General features: G+C 43.3%; 1 protein-coding gene across 3 annotated transcripts in view; it reads right to left on the reverse strand.

Annotated features, from left to right (window-relative positions):
* ERG (ETS transcription factor ERG) overlaps positions 1–18,831 on the reverse strand; it is a 168,495-nt gene that overhangs the window by 129,960 nt on the left and 19,704 nt on the right. The window contains exon 1 of one of the 3 annotated variants that reach the window (XM_080376637.1): positions 18,463–18,798. The exons of 1 other annotated variant lie outside the window; for it this stretch is intronic. The gene's annotated coding sequence lies outside the window, so the exon portion shown is untranslated. Of the gene's footprint in view, positions 1–18,462; positions 18,799–18,831 lie in introns of those variants that run through there. One more of the 3 variants, XM_080376636.1, reaches the window with a different exon arrangement.

Here is an 18,831-nt window from a genome sequence, read left to right on the forward strand (position 1 = left end):
CCTGGCAGTGACAGTTTAATTCTAACTACTCCTTGCCAAAGTTTCATTCTGGGTATGAATACGCAGGTTGTCCAAAGGAGCAGCATATGCTCCTTCTTTCCTAATTTTGAGATGCTTCTTTCAATGCACATAGTTCAAGACAAACCAGATATAAAGGAGATATTTATGATTTCCAGAACTCAATAAACTGCATTTACACTTATAGTGCCTTGACTCTTTCTGGGCTGAAAAGACCATAAGACCTCATGTATAGTTGTATAAATAAATGGGTATATGAAATTTAGTAACAGGAGCTCTTGTGACTCATAGGAGTCTTTAGAAAAAGCCCCACTAATCTATTAATAATAAAGAATCTGTAATGCTAAAATTGCAAACCCCAGCACGTCCCCTCTTCTTAGCATACCAGAGAGACTTTTTTCTGGTAACAGTAGCATATTCAAGACAGCACAGGCTTGACACAAGCCTAGTTCAAATTCTGAAGCCGGATACCTAGAATTAAGAGCATTCCCATGCAAGATATTGGATATTCAGCAAAATTCTCAGCTCAATGTAAAAAGCTAATATTTTTAAATGAGATAAGTATGAAAGTTCCCAGTACAATCCATCAGTGTAGAACTCCTAGTGTTACTGGACTGGGTATCAAATTGTCTTCATTTCTTTCTGCTCCTAAATTAGAAATTCAGAGTACAACAAACATGCATTGAAGTGCAGAAGATGCTAGATAGGGGAGCTGGAACCTCTGACACAGATGAAGATGTTGCTGGTAGTTTGATACCCAACATTCAACTAGGACATAATTTACAGTATTGACATTTTACACACCATGATTAGGTTTCAGAATTATACTCCACAGATAAATCAAGTGCTCTCTGCTTCAAAGAATTTTTTTCCCATGCTGTCTTCAGATATACAGATGTGACTGAGTCACTTGGATTACATTTCAAGGTTTCCTTTATAGACACTGTGTCTAGGGACCTGAAGTTGTGATTGTGCAGCACAGTTCTGCTACAAGGGGTGATTTCTGGAGCTAACTACACATCCAAGAAATTCAGCAGCAGTTCACAGAGCTCTGCACCCCAAAGGGCACTGTCTGTCACTCTTGCACTTAATTTCAGTACAGAAAACATGTAGATCATTTCCTACTGTCTGTCGGTTCTCTGCTTCTGAGCACTGATGTGACCATCCCTTCCCATATTTCCAGGTTCCTAAACTGAACAAATAATACGACTGGAAAGATATATATAATATTTCATCAACAATTAAAGGAACAGTGTTGTGACTGGGAGGCCTAAATTCCTTTCTTCTTTTCTTTGTTAGTCTTTGTTTATGTTTTATTTTTTATACAGTGTGCTTCAGGCATCACTCAACAGATGATAATCTCCCCACAGAGAGTTACAGTACAATAAACAAAGCTAGGTGGAGAAGATCCATTTAGCAAGGAGAACATGGTGGTTCCATTTTTAGCCTAGTTCTTCAAGCAATGAGACTTCAGATATCATTCCGTGTGCATATATGAGTGCTTCTTGACCTTTTCTTCCATCAGTGTAGGAATCATTGCCTGTTTTCCCCCAGATTTAATGGGGTTAATAGACTTGAAAATACTACCTTACATAAAGAGTGAGGGAAGCAAGCAGTTGGATGAAGCAGGGATATACTGTTAGTGCCTCCACCAAGGGGAAAGCTAAAAAGGAGCAGTTTTAATTAGACATCAGAGAATCCACATAGGAAAGCACTGCTGAAGGGGGCTGGTTCATTTCACAGCTCACAGACAGCTGGTATCAGTGGATCAGGATCACAAAAAAAAAATTAATTTGCCCATCTGAACAGAGCTGCCCCTCTCCGTGCCTGCAGTCCTGCCCGCCAACAAGGACAGGCGGTGCCAAAGTTCATGCCATCCATCTGAACACTACCAGCGCATGCTGCAGTTGTCACCAACAGGTTCAGGTAAAATCTACTTTCAGCAACTACAAGCCAGTTGATGGATCACCAAAGCTGGATCCTGGAGGAAAGTCCTGGTCTGGCACATGCATTACGTTCGCCTGAGAAGCCGTGTTTGCTCCTTCAATGAGATGTCTCTTAGCAGTATTTTTCCCTTTCGCAAATACCCATAAGATTATATGCACCCTGTATCCTGAATTAAACTTCCTGTCACCATACTCTGCAGATAAGAAAGTCCCTTGCCAACTGCCATGTATCTTCCTTATTTGGCACGGAGTTGCTCAAACATTACCAATTTATTCAGGTAGGAAACATGCAGAAGGACAGTGCTTTCTGGGGGCACAGGATACACTCAGGTACCTCTACAGTATCCAAATCTGTAATTTGGATAACTTGGGAATTTTTCCAGGTTAACAACAACAACAAATCCTTCAGACAGAAATCAACAGTGTCGATTTCTCATAGTATTTTAGGTTCCGGTTTTCCTCACATACAGATTCTTGAATACTACTTAAATTTCAGTAACAAAAGTGCTCCGCGATGAATGCAAATATCCTTTTGTTTGAAGACCAAGATACTTATGCATCAATACTTACAGCTTATTCACATGAGAAACCCACTTTTGGGGACAACTTAATTTATTATTTCTCCTCAATAAAGCTTATGAATAAAAATACCAATCTAGGGGTCATTTATACTCGAAATAACATATGACTCTTTAGTGAGACTGTATCTGAAATAAATGCTCCTCCGTGAGAATATGGTTAGCAGAAGCTGCCCTCAGGAAAATTAGCACTGTTTGCAGCTAAATAACGTAGTTCTATTTGAACAAGCAGGAAAAGAACGCATTTATATTCAGATAACCTGAAATATTTTCAGCTTACACAGAAATGTGTTAGCTCTATTAATCCAGGGCTTTTCTTTTGAACAGGAATTATATAAAAACTAATTTTAAACTATTAATGTTTTAGTGGTGGCATGCAGGTTAACATTCTTCCTAATCTACACGGTAACAACCTTTTCTCTCACAAAAATGTTGACAAAGGAATAAATTACAGATGTCTACTTTTCAGCCTTAAAAAAAAAAAACCAAAACCAAAAAACAACCACATTTGAGCAACTAAAAGGTAGAAAATAGCCAGAGAGAATTATGACCAAATGCCACATATTAAAAAGTTCTCCACATGTGGCACAGAAAGAAACAGTCAATTCACTGCAATTGTCTGCTTAACAGGTTGAGCCTCTATCCAACTGGTAGCAATCAGGCAGGACACTAGAGTGGGCAGGAAATCTAAAATTAGGTTTTACTACCTATAATGGAGGATTTATGGGATAATTTAATTGGCAGTCTTGGGACTGAAACCCAAGGTTGGGGAACAAAAACATCTTTCTGGATATACTCTATGAACCCTTCCTGTAGCAGGCTGAATAATAAAAGTACCGGGGAAATAACCTAGAGATGTAATATCCCCTTTCCAGTGCTAAGTAGGCAATGCATGAATACATTTGTGGGTATGGGGGTGGGGCAGGGGAGCATGGAGGTTAACCAGAGACAGTAGGAAGTGATGCACTGATATAAACTGATTTTACTTCTTTTTAGGAGAATGCGCTGTGACTTGCTTCTCGTAGTGAAACCCGTCTCCAACTACACAAGGGATGATAAAGTCACAGAGTAAACAGAAGGCTGTAGTTCACTCTAATGCTCTTCTGACGTAGCAGACCAGTTTATTGACTGCAGCAGATTGAACCCAGCCTTGTATTCACTCACCCCAGGACAGCCATCGCCACTTGCAATATTTCCTGAGCCACTTGGACTTGTGTTTCCCCATGGCACTGCTATGCTTATACAGATCTTTCACAGTCAAATTTCAGTGAAGCAAGAAGCATTTTACTGCCTTCTCCCTGTTCACCGCCAGAGATTTGAAAGGGTTAACATTTAGTTCTCTGCTGGCTGAAAGGCTGTGCAGCTGAAGGGGGGGTAACAGGATCCCCTTCTCCATCCTCATGTGTGTTCCACCCATGTCAGCACGTGCTACCAATGCATTTTCCATGGCTTATTGCATTTATTAGATGGGCTTCGTGCCAGCTTGGGAGGTTTAGAGAGAAGAGCAAGGACACTTGCCCGCTGCCACCTAGGGAAGGCGGATGCCCTCCCATGTGCTGCTGGCAGGTGATTTCCCATCACTTTGCCATGGCTCCTTGCTGTAACATCCTCAACACGGATCCCCAACTCCACAACCAACTGGGATGCAGGGAACAGACATCAATCAATATGGGGGAGCAGCAGACCTACCAACAGCGCATCTTCTAACTCTTTTTAATGCCATAACCAAATCTGCTCAGTTTCACAACCTTCTGCTGAGATTCCTTTTTATTTTTTTCCTTTTGGCAAATCTAATGTTGTTTAAAAATGGCAGTCACTGATCTCTGCTACCAACTACCCGAGCCAAAGGCCACCCATTTAAAAGATTTTCTGTAATGGAATCTCCACTGCAGAACTTCATGAAGACATTACGCATTTAAGAAATGCCTTTATCTTTAAAACCCATGCACATTCATACTGTATTCGATGGTGACAAGTTTTGAGAAGATGACAGGAGAATATGCTTAGTATTATTACCTCTAGCTTATCACTGCCAGTGTCAAAAGGAAATGTAAACAATCAAGTCAGTATAATAATCCTTGATTATTGTTCTTAGAATAGCAATGACATCAAGTTATAAGCTATCATAAATTAAAAAAATGCATTCCCTTTTATTTCAGAAAGCAACATACAAGAATAGGCTGAAAAATTCCAAGGCTGTCTCAAGAATTTCTCTCTCAGCACATTTCAAACTTGATTGATGTGACATGAAAAAAGTCCCAGAAACAAAGCAAAATTAACAGATTCCAAAAATCAACCTTTGCCAGAGCTCTGCTGATAGCCAGTAAGCCTACCGTAAAATTAGTCAAGCCATCTGGCAACCAGCCATTGAGAAGGCTACAACATCTCCAGAGAAGGTGTTTAAGTAGATCTAAGTATGGCAGTTTCAAATATGGGCTGATGCTTTCGCTTTTTCACCCTCTCCCATTTTTTGAATGCTAACATCAATCATCCTTCATTTCTTGCTTTTTATATTGTTCTCCTAATCTTATTTCTACTAATGTGAATAAGAAAAATCTCACTGCCCTTAACACAGAAAGGTTTTTGCAGTTTTTGAGCTACTAGCGCTCCTTCACTACAAGGACCACCACATAGCCTGACATAGAGTTACAAGTCCTTGTAACTAGGATGCCATTGAAAGGTCAAGTCAGTATCTCTTCATTATACTGAAAATTTCCTTCTTGATAGATTAATTTACTTTATATTTCTAATCATATTTGAAGTTTACTTTATATTTGAGGTGTTTCTTCCATAAATTTCTTCTCATTTTTACTCCGTTTACATTTCCTACCTTTGGGGGTAGCATAATTACATTGAAGTAAAGAAGAAAACCTTTGTGTCTTAAATATGGCCTCTCTGTTGCCTAAGCTTAAAATATGTTAAGTTTATAGACCTTGACAGATTCAGGGTGTGGTGCACCACACTCTCCTTCATGCAAATGCAGCCTACATCTGCGAGTAAGTTGCCTTTTCATGGAAACACTATTCAGAAAGCATTTCCATAAAAATCCACCCTGGCACCATTCTGTTTCTCTTGTCATTCACCCAGCTGTGTTCCTTCTTTGATTGATTTTTCATTTTGAAAAAGGCACAACAGTCATTTTCATGGCAGGAGCTGGGGAAACTTTTGGTTTTATGTGACAGCAAATGCTGTAGTCGGTGTAATAGGGTTGCATGAAGCGTCAATAAAATCCAGTGTAGTTGTACCTATAATCCGAGACACTCTGAGAAAACACTTCAACCTCCAGCTGCCCTTACTAATGACAAGGCTAGAATACAGCATACTGACTCCCAAACTCAAGTTTCCTAGGAGGAAACACCAGGTCTTCTCAAGGGTTTGAGTCAGTCCTGGCTGAGGTCAACACAGGTCCTTCCACTAACCTGACCAGGAGATAGGGTCCACCCTAGTTTCCCTAGGGGAAATAGGGGCACAGAAGAGGAAGGGGCCATCCTCAAAGAAAAGAGCAGCTGGCCTAGATGAACAAATTAAATGAGGTCACACCACTGCCACTGATGCTGCTCCTCAGCCACCGAGTCCTAGTGATGCTCTGAGTCACCGAGCACCTCCCAGACCCAGTATCTTTTATCTCCTCTACCAGCGCACTGAGCTGGGACTGAAACTTGGTGATTTCTAAACTGTTTAACTACTCTTGCAGCAGGCAATGCTGGGGCCAATGCAGAAGAGATCCCAGGATGTCCAATACCCGCTGAGCCCTGCACCATTACCAGACAAAGGCAAGACAGACTGACTCCCCCACCCAGGTGAGGATCCCAAAGGCAGGCTGGACGGTAGGGGCTGCACCCGCACTGTGACCTGCAGGAGGACAAGCCAGTGCCCCACCGTGGCACCTTGGCAAGGACACTCGGCGCTGGGGGTCCCTGCACCGCACCAGAGTGAGTCATAGCGCTCCCCCTCAGCTGCAGCCACTGAGACCCACATCACTGCACTCGTGTTCAAAGGGCATTTCGACCATGTTTCCCAAACACAAATACTAAATTATTATTTTAAATGATAGGTTTCATATTTTCTGAAGCATGTGCCCAACACTGAGGCTGAAAATGGACAGTCTGTGGTCTCTTTTATGAAGTTGTTTTTATCCTTTCAGAACCAAAGTGGTAAACCACTAATGGCATGAGCATTTTTCTCATTATCAGTTACGACGTTAATGACTCTTATTTAAGCAAGCAGTATTTTAAAACCTTTCAGGCTTGCATGTTCAGTTATTAGACCTCAGACTGTTTATTGTGTCTTCTCTTAAGAAAGTTCTTTTATGGTGTTAAATGGAAGATGCCGTTTCAAGACTAGTCAGCAATTTGCATCAGTAAACACTTTCAGGAACCTGTCACTCCAGTGTCTTAGAACTGACTCATTTTCAAAATCCATCGCCTGAAGGTTCAGTGCACTCCAGTGCTCAGGTCTAACTGTAAATAGCTAAACATTCAATTAAAATTGTGGTCTAGCAGCTGAAGCAAAGGCAGACTTCAACCCCGGTGCTAGCATCAAGCTCTGCTTTATTCTCTTGTGCAAAGTACTCAGCCTACTCCTAGAAAACTTTAAAAGTGTTTCAAAGTTGCTTACCCTAACACTCCATCTCCAGGAGTCCAGAGCCACCCAGACACGGGTCAGCACAAGCCATAGAGGTTATTTTCACACAAGGAGCATAAGGGACTTTTGTTGACTTCCCTTTTTACTGAAGACCTATCCCAGTGCTAGCACTGAGAAAAACAGGCACAATCACAGCTACCAAATACACTAAAGGAGAAACATCCAGGGTTGGAATGGGAATGGGCAAGTTTAGGAAGGGTAGAAAGCCAATCATAAAGGCTCTAGCACCAGAAAAATCAAAGCACATTCATAAAACAACAGCCCAACATTTTTAAAAGTATTGAGCACAAATTACAAAGTGGTTGCCAAAGGGTTGCTGTCATCTCCAGGAAAAGCAAGCATGCCACAGATATTTCCTGTGCACACTGATCCGGGGGGAACAGTAAAAGTTGGTTATTGCACAGACCTACTCTAAATGTTCTCACTTTCATAATACACATGAGTGTTTTCTCACTGCATCCATTTTTGCTCAGATCCATTGGTGGGCAGCATACCTAAATCAGCTTTTGTTTAAGTTCTTATGTTCTTCCAAGATAATTGGCCCTACAGGACTTTAATCTAAATGCAGTGCATCTTTGTAGGGACCTTGTAGAGGTATTCCTAATGTTTAATGATCTCCTGAATTACTACTTTCCTCCCACTGTGAAGGAAATGGGCTCGCCGCCGTCCGCTTCCCCGTAGCATTCATTACCGCTAGCAACACGGATGCAGAAGCAGCATCCCTTAGCCCATCCTGTGCTTTAAAAACACAAGGAAGGAGAGGAAAATTATTTATCATCTTTAACAGAGGAACACTTGCCCCACAACAACGTGGTCAAGTAAAGGTTACCCTCATGTGCAATTACTCAAGATCCATCCATTTAGGCTCACGCCAGGGGGCTAAGGCAATTAGATCCCGGCACAGCGTGCTGACTTAGAGTGACTTGCACGTCAGGTGACATACCTGCCAGCGATTGGGAACGTGAGTCTGTCTGTGTGGGGTGATTTTTGCCTTTCTTGTGCAGCCATTTCTCAGACCACTTTCTAATGTCTTCCAGACCACCAGCAGCCCGCAGACCATATGTGGAGTAACACCACCATAGACTAACTGGTTAATGAGTTATTCTCACAGCCTGCAATAATACTCCCCTTAGGAGCTGGTAGACATCTCATCGCCTGCTAGTAGGCTTAGTTGAGAACCGGCTCTGAACCGCTGTCAATACCTAATTTAAAATGCTTTTAATTATAGCAGTACAACAGTAACATTTTGTTTACCTAAAAGTTCCTCATTCATTCCACCCATGCCTGGCAAACAACCATCAGATATGCACACACACACAGAACATAAAAAAATGGGGCTAAGCCTGTAAAAACTGTAGGTAACCTTTCAGCTCGTAGTGGTTAGGAAATACTGGTGTATGGCGTATCAAACACTACTGCTAGTCCTGGCACGCCACCAGCTCACCCCTCCAGGGCACGCTGGGCTCAGAGCAGTGGGACCCTCAGCACCCTGGTGAGACCTCTATGCCCAGTCCATGACAGCAGGTAAGTGAAGGTGCTCATCACACGCTGTGTTTCGCTGTGTTGCCTCTTCCTTGGGTGAGTTTGTCTTTTGAAACTCTTCCAGCGCTGGTAAGAGCAAGCACACAGGCCTTCTGAAGACAGAAGGCTTCTAAACCAGCACTACTCAAAAACTGGAGTTTAAAGGTTCCCCAGGGGGGTCTCAGCTCGCTGCTAGACAAGGCAAGTGGGGCTGAGAAGGGAAGACTATCTTCACAGCCATTCAATGTCGGGTCGATGAGCATTCCACGAGTCCCTCAAGCCTGTTGGCTTTTCCTTCTCTTCCTGACCTGTTGAAATCACCTGTCCCACTGCAAGAGGAGCTGATAGGTAAAAGGTGATGTGCTTTGGCTGTAAACATCATCATAGCCAAAACGCCTTTCAAATTTAAAACAGAAAAATTAGCATTCCCCTGCATCAGGAAGCTACTGGGCCCTGTGAGGAATTAAAACAGGAGACCTTGACAGCAAATCTCCACTGACTCCTTGCTGCCAAGGGACTGGGAGGAGGCCAGAGATGGAGCAGGAGGCAGCCATAAGAACTGCAGGTGTATGGCCAAAGTCTCCTCATCTATGAAAGATGAGCCCACACAGAGAAAGTGGAAATTCTCCGAGTTCCTACAGGGGAAATTTTGTCAAGAGAAAAAAGCAGTGCCTGTTTCCTGTGCTAAAAACACAGTCCCTTTAAATGTTGTAGTAACTGGGGGGAATTAAGGCTTTAGGAAATCACCACAGTGAAAACACTTCCAGGGTTTTCAAGGCTCAGTGGAAACACAAGGAAGAAACACTTAAACTGAAGAGCTCTGCTCCCTCAGAAGCCAACGGAGAAGCTTCAACCACTTCAGCAAGGTCAAAATTTCATCCACTGAACAGAAATCCAGAGTTTTCAAATGCTTTCATGGTTTATTCTTGAATGAAGGAGGAAGAGAAATTTATGAGTTGGTGGTTTTTTCCACGTAAAACCCTCTGAAAGTGGTAAATACATTAAAACAAGCTTGTTGGTTTTCTTTGCAAGACAGCAGTGGTCCAAAAGAGAACAAGGCTGACAAAGACCCATAAGCACATGTGGTGGAGTACACCACTGGTTTTGAGTTTCCGTGCACCAGCCAGACTTTAGCTTCCTACCAAACCATTAAAAAAAAAAAAAAAAAGAAAGAAAGAAAAAAGAGAGTTCAAAAATTCATTATCTACTCAGCTGCAAAGTACTTGATTTGCCTTGCTAACCCTTTCCATGAAATGCAGATGAGAGTCAATATGGATGGGAATGTGGCTGGGGCAGGTTCACAGCTGGCACAGAAGAGCTCACCCGGAGCTGGACGGGCACTCAGCCCACCAGCGCAGGGGGCACTCGCATCTCATGTGAGCATCAGCATTACCACTTCAGGACTCTGGTTGCCAGTGATGATTTGTTTCCTCACAGGTCCATAAACACTCACGGCTTACGTCAATGTGGTTTCAGGCTCATTTTTAGCTTAGACCACTTGCCTTGCACAGTCCAAGAGGAACACAGAGTCAATGGTCAAAAGGAGCCTCGCTGTGCTTCAGACAAGGCTACTGATCTGAACTGTACTTCTGCAGGGACATGAGGATGCCAGAAATCAGCACAGCCAGCCAGCCAGAATTCATCCAACTGTTAAGAGGCAGGAACTAGGAATCACACTTTTCCACTACAAATGGTAAAACTATCCAAGCCCAAAAATCCCCTCCCCACAAAATTCAAGTGCCTTTTTTCTATTTTTCCTGGTGTTAAACATATGTTACATATGCCTTACAAAACTCACACACAGTTTGTCCGGTTTTGAAGCAGGGGCTGAAGTGCAGCAAACATCCTCCTTGCTCTCACTCCCATCCCTGCTTTCCAAGAGAAGTGCCAGAGAAAGTATTCTATTTTTGTAAGAGTTTAAAGGGCATGGTCAGAAAAGTGACTATGTAAAAATGGCACCTTTTCATCCAACAGATCTGTTCCCAGTGAGTATTCTGAGTCATGTCTGCTTACTTTAGTGACCAAAATAGATTTTTACTACTTCTCACTCCTCTTTAGTCCTGTGGAACCAACACAGCAAAGAGGGAGTTATATAAATCCTACCCTGGACCAAAACCCGTCGGGACTCGTTAACTAAGCACAAGAGGCAGAAGGGAGGGCTGGATGTGCTCCTGCGGGTGGCTGAGGGGGCAGCGCTGCTGCCCACCGGCTCCCCTGTCCCATACCAGATGTGTCACATCACACAGGGCGGTGTTAACTGAGGGAGAGGAGAGGAGGACAGCTCAGACCCCCTTCACCCCAGCTCCTGCGCCTGCAGCAAACCTAACCCCCATCCCACATCACTGCTCCGCAGACCAGCCACAGACTGAGTGAGCTCCTTGGCCTCACGTTTAGTTACAACCGTCTTTCCTGTAAACTGTCACGGAAATCACAAGCCAATAACAAGCACAAAGCTCGCCTCTCCCTCCTGCTAGCTCTTGCAGGGCTACCTCGCAACACCGGCTGCACCTTCAGAGGTAAACTGCACTTGCTGCAGGGACAACTCTTGTGTCAAGACACTGACCAGGGGCCAAAGAACTGCTCCCGTCCCCAGGGCCAGGCACAAAGCTTATGTGTGGCCCCTCCAAAGCACACTTTTCACGGTTGTGCTTTGAGAAATTCAAGCAAAGTATAGAGCCAGGGGTATCATCTATACAGTTGGTAAAACCTTTTTGGGCCAGGATGAGACACTGGGACCAGGTTTTGAAAAACACCTTAAATGGATACTACTATTTCCTTCATGAGCAAAACTGAATCTTAATAGAAAGACAGCAGTATTAATCCATTCCTATCTTACCCTAATGACAAAAAACATTTTCATTTTTCATTTTTTTCATGAAGTTAAAAGAGACAGCAGTACAGAAAGCATAAAAGACCTTTCTGCTTCTATTTCTAATGTTTCAATTGCTGGTGATAAAATTGGAAAGCAAAAAAGTATCTTGACAGTAAAAATGAAACTATTATGTACTGGGTCAACTTTATAATGAAAATAATAAATAAGCAATAAGATTGATTCCTAGTCAGTTGTAAAATATTCATCTGGTCTCTCTGTTTTACTTTCACTTACGTTTTTTCCTTCAGCCTCCCTAAGATCAGCTGCTGGGGCCTGATCGGCCCCTGGATACAGAATTCAGTGTACTCAATGCCAGCCATCTGAAGGCCAAGATACCTAGTCCTGAAACCCCAATTCCTACCCAAGTCGATGGACAGAGGCTGCATCTTCAGTGACTTTCCCAAACTAACATAATCACCTCAGACTGGCAAGATTAACCTGTCCTCTGGCTGGGGAGGGAACTGACATCATTGCTGCCAACTAGACACTTGATTTTGAGACGGCTACAGCTAAGGGAGGTGAATCCTACCCTCCTAAAACCATTTTTCAGTCTCATCACGTAGAACTGACTTCTCTGCCTAGAAGAACCACTATGTCAGGTTCATATTTCTCCATGCTCTTCATTTCAAGAGGGTGATGAATTGCTTCGCTGAAATGAAGCCTACCGAGAAGGTGCTCTTTGTGGTTTCAGGATGTTGACATAGGTATTGGTGACAGATGATTTGGCTTGTCTTGATTGCAAGAGATACAGAGCATGTTACAGACTGCTATAAATACATAAAAATACCAGAGAACTTATAAACATAGCAAAGGAATGAAGAGAACTAACCCAAATTCCCAACTTCACATTCTGGGCAAATCTAATGAAATTCAACAAAAGGCACAAGATACCCACCAGGACCAAATTAGATCTTGATATTAAATCTTTTTTTTTTTTTTTCTTTTCCAAACCTGCTTCTAATGCCACAGCCACAAGCCTGTGTAAAAAAAAAAACCACCCAAAACAAAACAACTCTCCACAAGCCTTTGAAGAGCCAACTACAATGAGAACAATTGATGTAACAGCGGTTCTTTGGAGAAATGACAGAGAACTTTTACCATGTCTGCTTTGCAGGAGTCCTGCAGATCAGCTACTTTTTCAAGCGTAATTTGCAGTTTAGTCTCAGTGTATGTTGTAATGCAGCATATTACTGTTACTTTTGTAGTTTACTATAAATCCTTTGTGTATAATCTGTGAACTCTAGAGAGAGCAGTCCATTTTATAAACAGAATTTTAAAACAGTAGGTTTAAATTTATTGCAGAGTTTATTCAGAACTGACAAAGACTCCTTAGAAAACTGGCTTTTGCTTAGAAGACTTTCCTTCTGCATAACTACTTCTTTCTTTATAAAGTCCTTTTTAATTATACAGAAAAATATAAAACATGATAGAAATGCAATTTGTCTGAAGTGAATTGTTTGATTGTCATATTTCATTTTTTGTTCTCATTTAATGACAGTAATTTACAGAAAGAGATACATTGTGCAATTTTCTAAATCCACATGATTTTTACATATATATTTAATTGCACCAAAACAAGTCACAGTTACTGCACGCAGTATAGCTACTGAATATCAAAAAATACGTGACTTCTTGGAAGAGTCTGCTGCAGTCAAATTTGGTCAGATATACTGTGTACATCTATACTTAATAAGCTAAAAATAAAGTAATAAACTCAAGGCAAGGCCAAAAGGTATTATGAAAAGCTCAAACTGGTAAGCCTACATGACTTCCAAATTACAAGAAATCAAACAGATTTTGCAAAACATTTTCTTGTAAGCAGTTTACAGAGCAGCAAGCTGCTACTCCTAAGCCACCGCTCCCAGCACTAGAAAAATGAGAAAGACCTGAACAGTTAATAAATCAATGCATATTTACTAACAGCATAATATTAGAAAGGAAAAAAAAGACAAAAAAGACCCTTACCGACCACTTGTAGCAGACAGGAAAAAGCAGAAAAGAAAAGATGCTAATTCAGCAGGCAATATATTTGGGATGAGGGGAGGTTAACAGGGAAGGTAACCCACTCCTGACCCACTCACACCTGTACAGCCTTCATCAGGCCTGCCTCTGCCACCCCCCTGCATCCCGGCTTGCAGCCCAGGTGCTGCAGTAACGGCTGCAACCCGCTCTCATTACAGACAGAGATGTGTGTTAGTCATCGGCCGTATTCCCAGACTTAGCAGCAACAGTCCCAAACTCCTTTATGTTTCCCCATCCAGTCTAGCACCCCAAATTGCTCTCCTGCAGCGGCCAGCCATTCAGCCGGTGCAAGCTCCATCAGATTTTTACTCCTGTTGCTATTTCTTTGTGAGGTGAAAAGAAAACAATCCTGTTTCATTACAGACCTCCTGGAGAAAGCTGAAAACTTGGGTGTCTAAATGGAACTGATTGAAACCACATTTAAGCTCGTATTTGCTTAACTTGCCCTGTGCAGTACTGAGGGCCTGCCAGTGCCCATCATTTCCTAAAAGCCAACCCTTCTTTTTCAAATCAGCAGCTAATTAGGTGCATGTATTTCAAAGCTACAGACCACCTGACAAATGCAGAAGCTCTGAAACACAACAGAAGTCAATATTCATTTGCAGGAGCAGCACCTAAAAGAGGCAGCAGCTTTTTAATATCCTACCAATAAGCATCCCGGCAGCTATTGCTTTCTCCCTGTGAAAAGGGCCAGCAGAAGCACGGCATCTTTCAGCGGATAGTGTGAAGGCTGAAAGCAATGCTACTGTCAAGGCACTTTCATAAGCGCCTGGGTATCACACCACTTAGTGTCCGTACTGAAATGAATCAAAACAGAAGACCCCAACGCAAACCCAAGCCCCCAGCTTTCCAGCCACTCGGCACAACATCAACCTCCCAGACACCAGTGGTCACCTGGAGTTCAGTCGAAGAGCTTGTGTGGCTGCAAGTTGAGGCCCTTAGTTTTAAACCATTCTTTATCAAGGCCCATTGTATCTCCAGCTAAAATAAAAACATATGTTTATTGTTTTCTCTTTGAGCAGACAATTAATATTTATACGATGCATTATCAAACAAAAATAACTATGTATTTTGTTCCTGGAATAAGTTTTTTCTTATTGGAATGAAGTTGTGCCAAGGAGGGATTTCATCTGATGCAAGCAGCATGCAAGAACAATCCACTTACCATGGTAGCTTTCTAAATTAAAAAGCAGCATTTCAGAATGGGCCATAGCAAACGTAAGTTGATGAAAATGAACCCTGCAGTGCAGTCTCACGCTCCACGCAAGAAAGACTGCCACCGAAGTCAGTAGGAGATACACTTGCCACAGCAGTACGGGAAGCAGGCTTTTCACAAATCCATTCGTGCTTACTTTAGATCAAATATCACTTTTGCTCCCAAACAACATAAAAAATGTCTCGCTGCATACATTTTAGTTTTGCTATATACACCGATTAACAAGGATGTGCACTATGTCCACAGCAGAATAAACTCTTTGGTTTTCATTGTGAAATTACCGTTTCTTGAATTCAATCAAGCTCTCCAGATTATACACTTACCACTAAATATAAATAGAAGAGGTTAAAATGCTGTTTAAATATAACAGATATGTCCGCAACTCCGTATTTAGATTTACCCTTTAATTTTTTCCTATTGCCTTCTTTTTACTTACATTTAAATTTAGCGAAGTAATTTTAGACTGCCAGTTTTCTACCTACACTAGTTAACTATGCTGTGAAGGAAATATATTAGATTTTCTCCACTTGTATCGTTACCTTCCCAAATGCCAAAGAAATACAAATTGTGGAGACTCAAACCTCCCAGCCAGAAGACAAAATGATGCTCAACTTTGCTGGGAAACCTGACTGTCGAAAAGTGCATGGCTAGAACCACACTGGGAAATAAAAAATATTCTAGTGGCTGTGAAAGTGGCCAGTTGTGGGTACAACGGAAAACAGAGTGGTGTTATTGCACAAAAGGTTAATTCTTTCAACCAAAGACAAACATCATTACAATTCAGGCTGAAAATATCTTACCAACATGTTTGTGGGGTTTTTGTTTTTTAAAAAAAAAAAAGCATTTTACATCTACTGTGTAGGAAAGCTGATGTACAAAGCATACACTAATCCCTTGCCTACCTTCCCAGCAGAAGAACCAGTGGGCAGCCCTAGGTGCTCAGGGCTAAGCCTGTGCCACTGACCTTAGCTGATATGGATCAGGCCCAAAGGGCCCTTTCTGACCATGGCTCCTGTCAACAACTTCCACCTCTAGTTCGGGACAGAGCTATTTGCATGATTAAAAGAAGTACGGTTTGCCTGCAGAGCTGCCTTTTCCTGAAAAAATAAAAACCACTCACTTAAAAGAAAATTACAAGCTTCCTGATAGAAAACCCACAACACATTAGATAGTTCAAGGGAAAGGGTTCATTCAACCCAAACATTTTCAATTATTTTGTTGTTACCTGCTACTAACTCCTGGAGCATTTAGTAATGCAAAGGCAAGGAAAGGAAGGAAACATTACATGCAACGTTTCAGGGCTACCAGATGCCATCAGCACTGCAAAAGCTTTTCATGGATTTTTTGATCCTCACTGGAGCGCGTTTAACCAAGAGGAGAAACTGCCGTATACAGGGACCTCATCAGAGTGATCAAAATGACATTCTCCTGCTGCAGAGGGAGAGCCAGTGCTATGAGCCTCACGTTTTGATAGCGAAGCACTGGTGTTTTGAAGAAAGCGCAACAGGAGATGATTTGCCTCATCAGTAGCCAGGTATTTTGCTCACGTGGTGTTGTTCAAACCAACTGGATTACAACAGTCTTCCCAGGGTTCTGTATTTGTTTATACAACTCCATGCACTCACAGAAAATAAACTTTCCACAGAAGAGCAGGTAGCAAAGACACATCCACATTGCGAAGGTGAAAGCACTGGTCTTAGGCGGAATTGTCATTTGAACACTAACAACTGTGGGATCCAGCTTAGTATTTCACATAGAAAAGGTCTAACCTATTAACATACAAACAAGCATACTTGCAATAAGAGACACTACTTCCCAGTTGTTAAAAATCTGTATTTTAAGGTCATGGTTCCTACCACTGAATCTCCTCAATGGACTCGCACACCCACATTTCTTCAGTGCCTGACAAAGAGCTCAAACTTGCTTAAAAGAAAAAGAGAGAAGCCACACCGCCACTACCTCTCATAAACCATTGGAAGAAAGATATGCCTATTACATATCTTTAAGAATATATATATATTCTTATATATATATATATATATATTCTTAAAGATATCTTTAAGAACCAAAAGCTACATAAATTACAAACCAAACTGAGTAACACCTTTAGGAGAAAAACATCCAATTAATCACACCTAGAACTCATACTGACAGATCATTTATAAAATTCCTGTAACATGTAACTCTATCCAGTACTATATGATTTGTTAAACTTTGGGACTAAATTGTGGGAGGTGGGGACAGATGCTGTTCAAAGCTCTAAACCCTGAAATGCTTTTGGAGGTAGTGATGTTTTTCTTGCAAAGTTTTTCAAAGAACTGCATGGCAAGTTTGCCATTGTTTGCGTACATTGTGTATAAAAGAGAAAAGAAGAACTGATGCTACCACTCCAATCGACCATATCTTTATTTTTATAAATGTCCTTTAAGAAATAGGTAAGATAATCAGCATTAAAATGTATTTGTCCCACATGGAGTATGCCTTAGTTCATTTTTGCGTTTACTTACTTCCTTTTAATTAGGAAGTTGTCAGTCTCTTTCTCTTCCTTGATTTTCCTGTCCAGGTGTGCTTGAAATTGCATACCTGACACATATATCCTGAAGAAAGTTTACATTTCATACCCTAGTAAGAAGCTCTCTTTGTCTACTTCACTTGTTTCAGTGAAACTAGGGAAGTCGTTAAAGGGTTAAACCAAAGGAATGTGACATTTCTCCATGTGCAGTTCATAGACCTATCCTGGTTTTCCTAATGGACTCAAAATTACATGGGCAGAATGTAATTTCCAAACTATTACTTCAGAACTGAAGCACAGTGTTAATTCACAGAATGACACTTCGAACACAAATAAAAACTTCCATTAAAGAAAGAGCAAGTTTACTCATACCGTGGGTTCCTAGCGAAGACAGCAATGAATGGAAGTTTATGTTAGCCAGAACTTGCAGCTTCAGCTTTTGTAAATATCATTACGTACACTGCAAACTCTACAGCAAAGTCGTCTGGTCACCAAAATAGGCCCCCGCGTATCGTATCGCAGCGCTTACTCCGAAAAGCACCACAACCGGCTCTGGCTCTGCCCAGACCAACTCTGGTAACTGAAGTTTTTCCGACATGCAAGAGCCAGTCAGCTTTTGAACAGGCAACAGAGGTGTTAGTTAATTGAATGATGAATTGCTGAAAGAATGACAAAGACACCAAGGCTGCTGTTACAAACCCGGGGCGGGGGGGGGGGGTGGGTAAGTTCAGAGGCTGATGCCCGAGAAGAAAACTGCCTGCCCGCCACCAAGCAGCGCTGATGCTGGAAAAGTGAAGGCAGTCGGCGGGGCCGATTTGCGCCCGGGGCCGATTTGCGCCCGCAGCCGATGTGCGGCTCCCGCTGCCGCCCCGCGCCCCGGCCGAGCCCTCGGGGCTGCCCCGCTCCAGCCGCCGCCCTGCCACGGCGAGGGGCAGCCGTCCCGCCGCCCCCGGGGACCCGCTCGGACCCGGCCCAGCCCGGTGGGGCTGCCCGGTGGGGCTGCCCGCCGCCGCCCCTCGCCTCGCTCGCCCCGCCGCTACCGGCCCCGACGGCCGCGCCGCCCCCCCTCCGCGCCCGGCGCTCCGTTCGTCCCCCCCACCGCCCCACCGCGGCCCCGGAGAAAAAGGACTTACCGGGCGAGGCCGGGGAAGGGGGCGAGTCCGGGGTCCCGGGGAGGGGGACGGGACGGGAGGGGACGGGGACGGGGCGCGGAGGGCGCTGCCGGGGGAAGGCAGCGGCCGCCGGCGGCGGGAGCGAGGGAGGGAGTGAGGGAGCGGGCGAGGGGACGGCGGCGTTGCCGACTGCAGTGAGTCACTTCAGTCGGGACGGGCTCAGCCCATCGCGCTGGCCCCGGGCTCCCTGCGCCTCTTCCTCTCTCCAATCGCCGAGCGGGACAGCCGCTGCTCCCCGGCGCTCCTCGGCTCCCCCGCCGCCGTCGGGGCGGCCCCGCGCGTCCCGCCGGGCACCGGCACCCCCTGGGGCGCACCGGACCCCCGCCCCCC

Source organism: Falco punctatus (assembly GCF_963210335.1).
Source record: "Falco punctatus genome assembly, chromosome: 2".
Lineage (NCBI taxonomy): Eukaryota > Metazoa > Chordata > Aves > Falconiformes > Falconidae > Falco > Falco punctatus.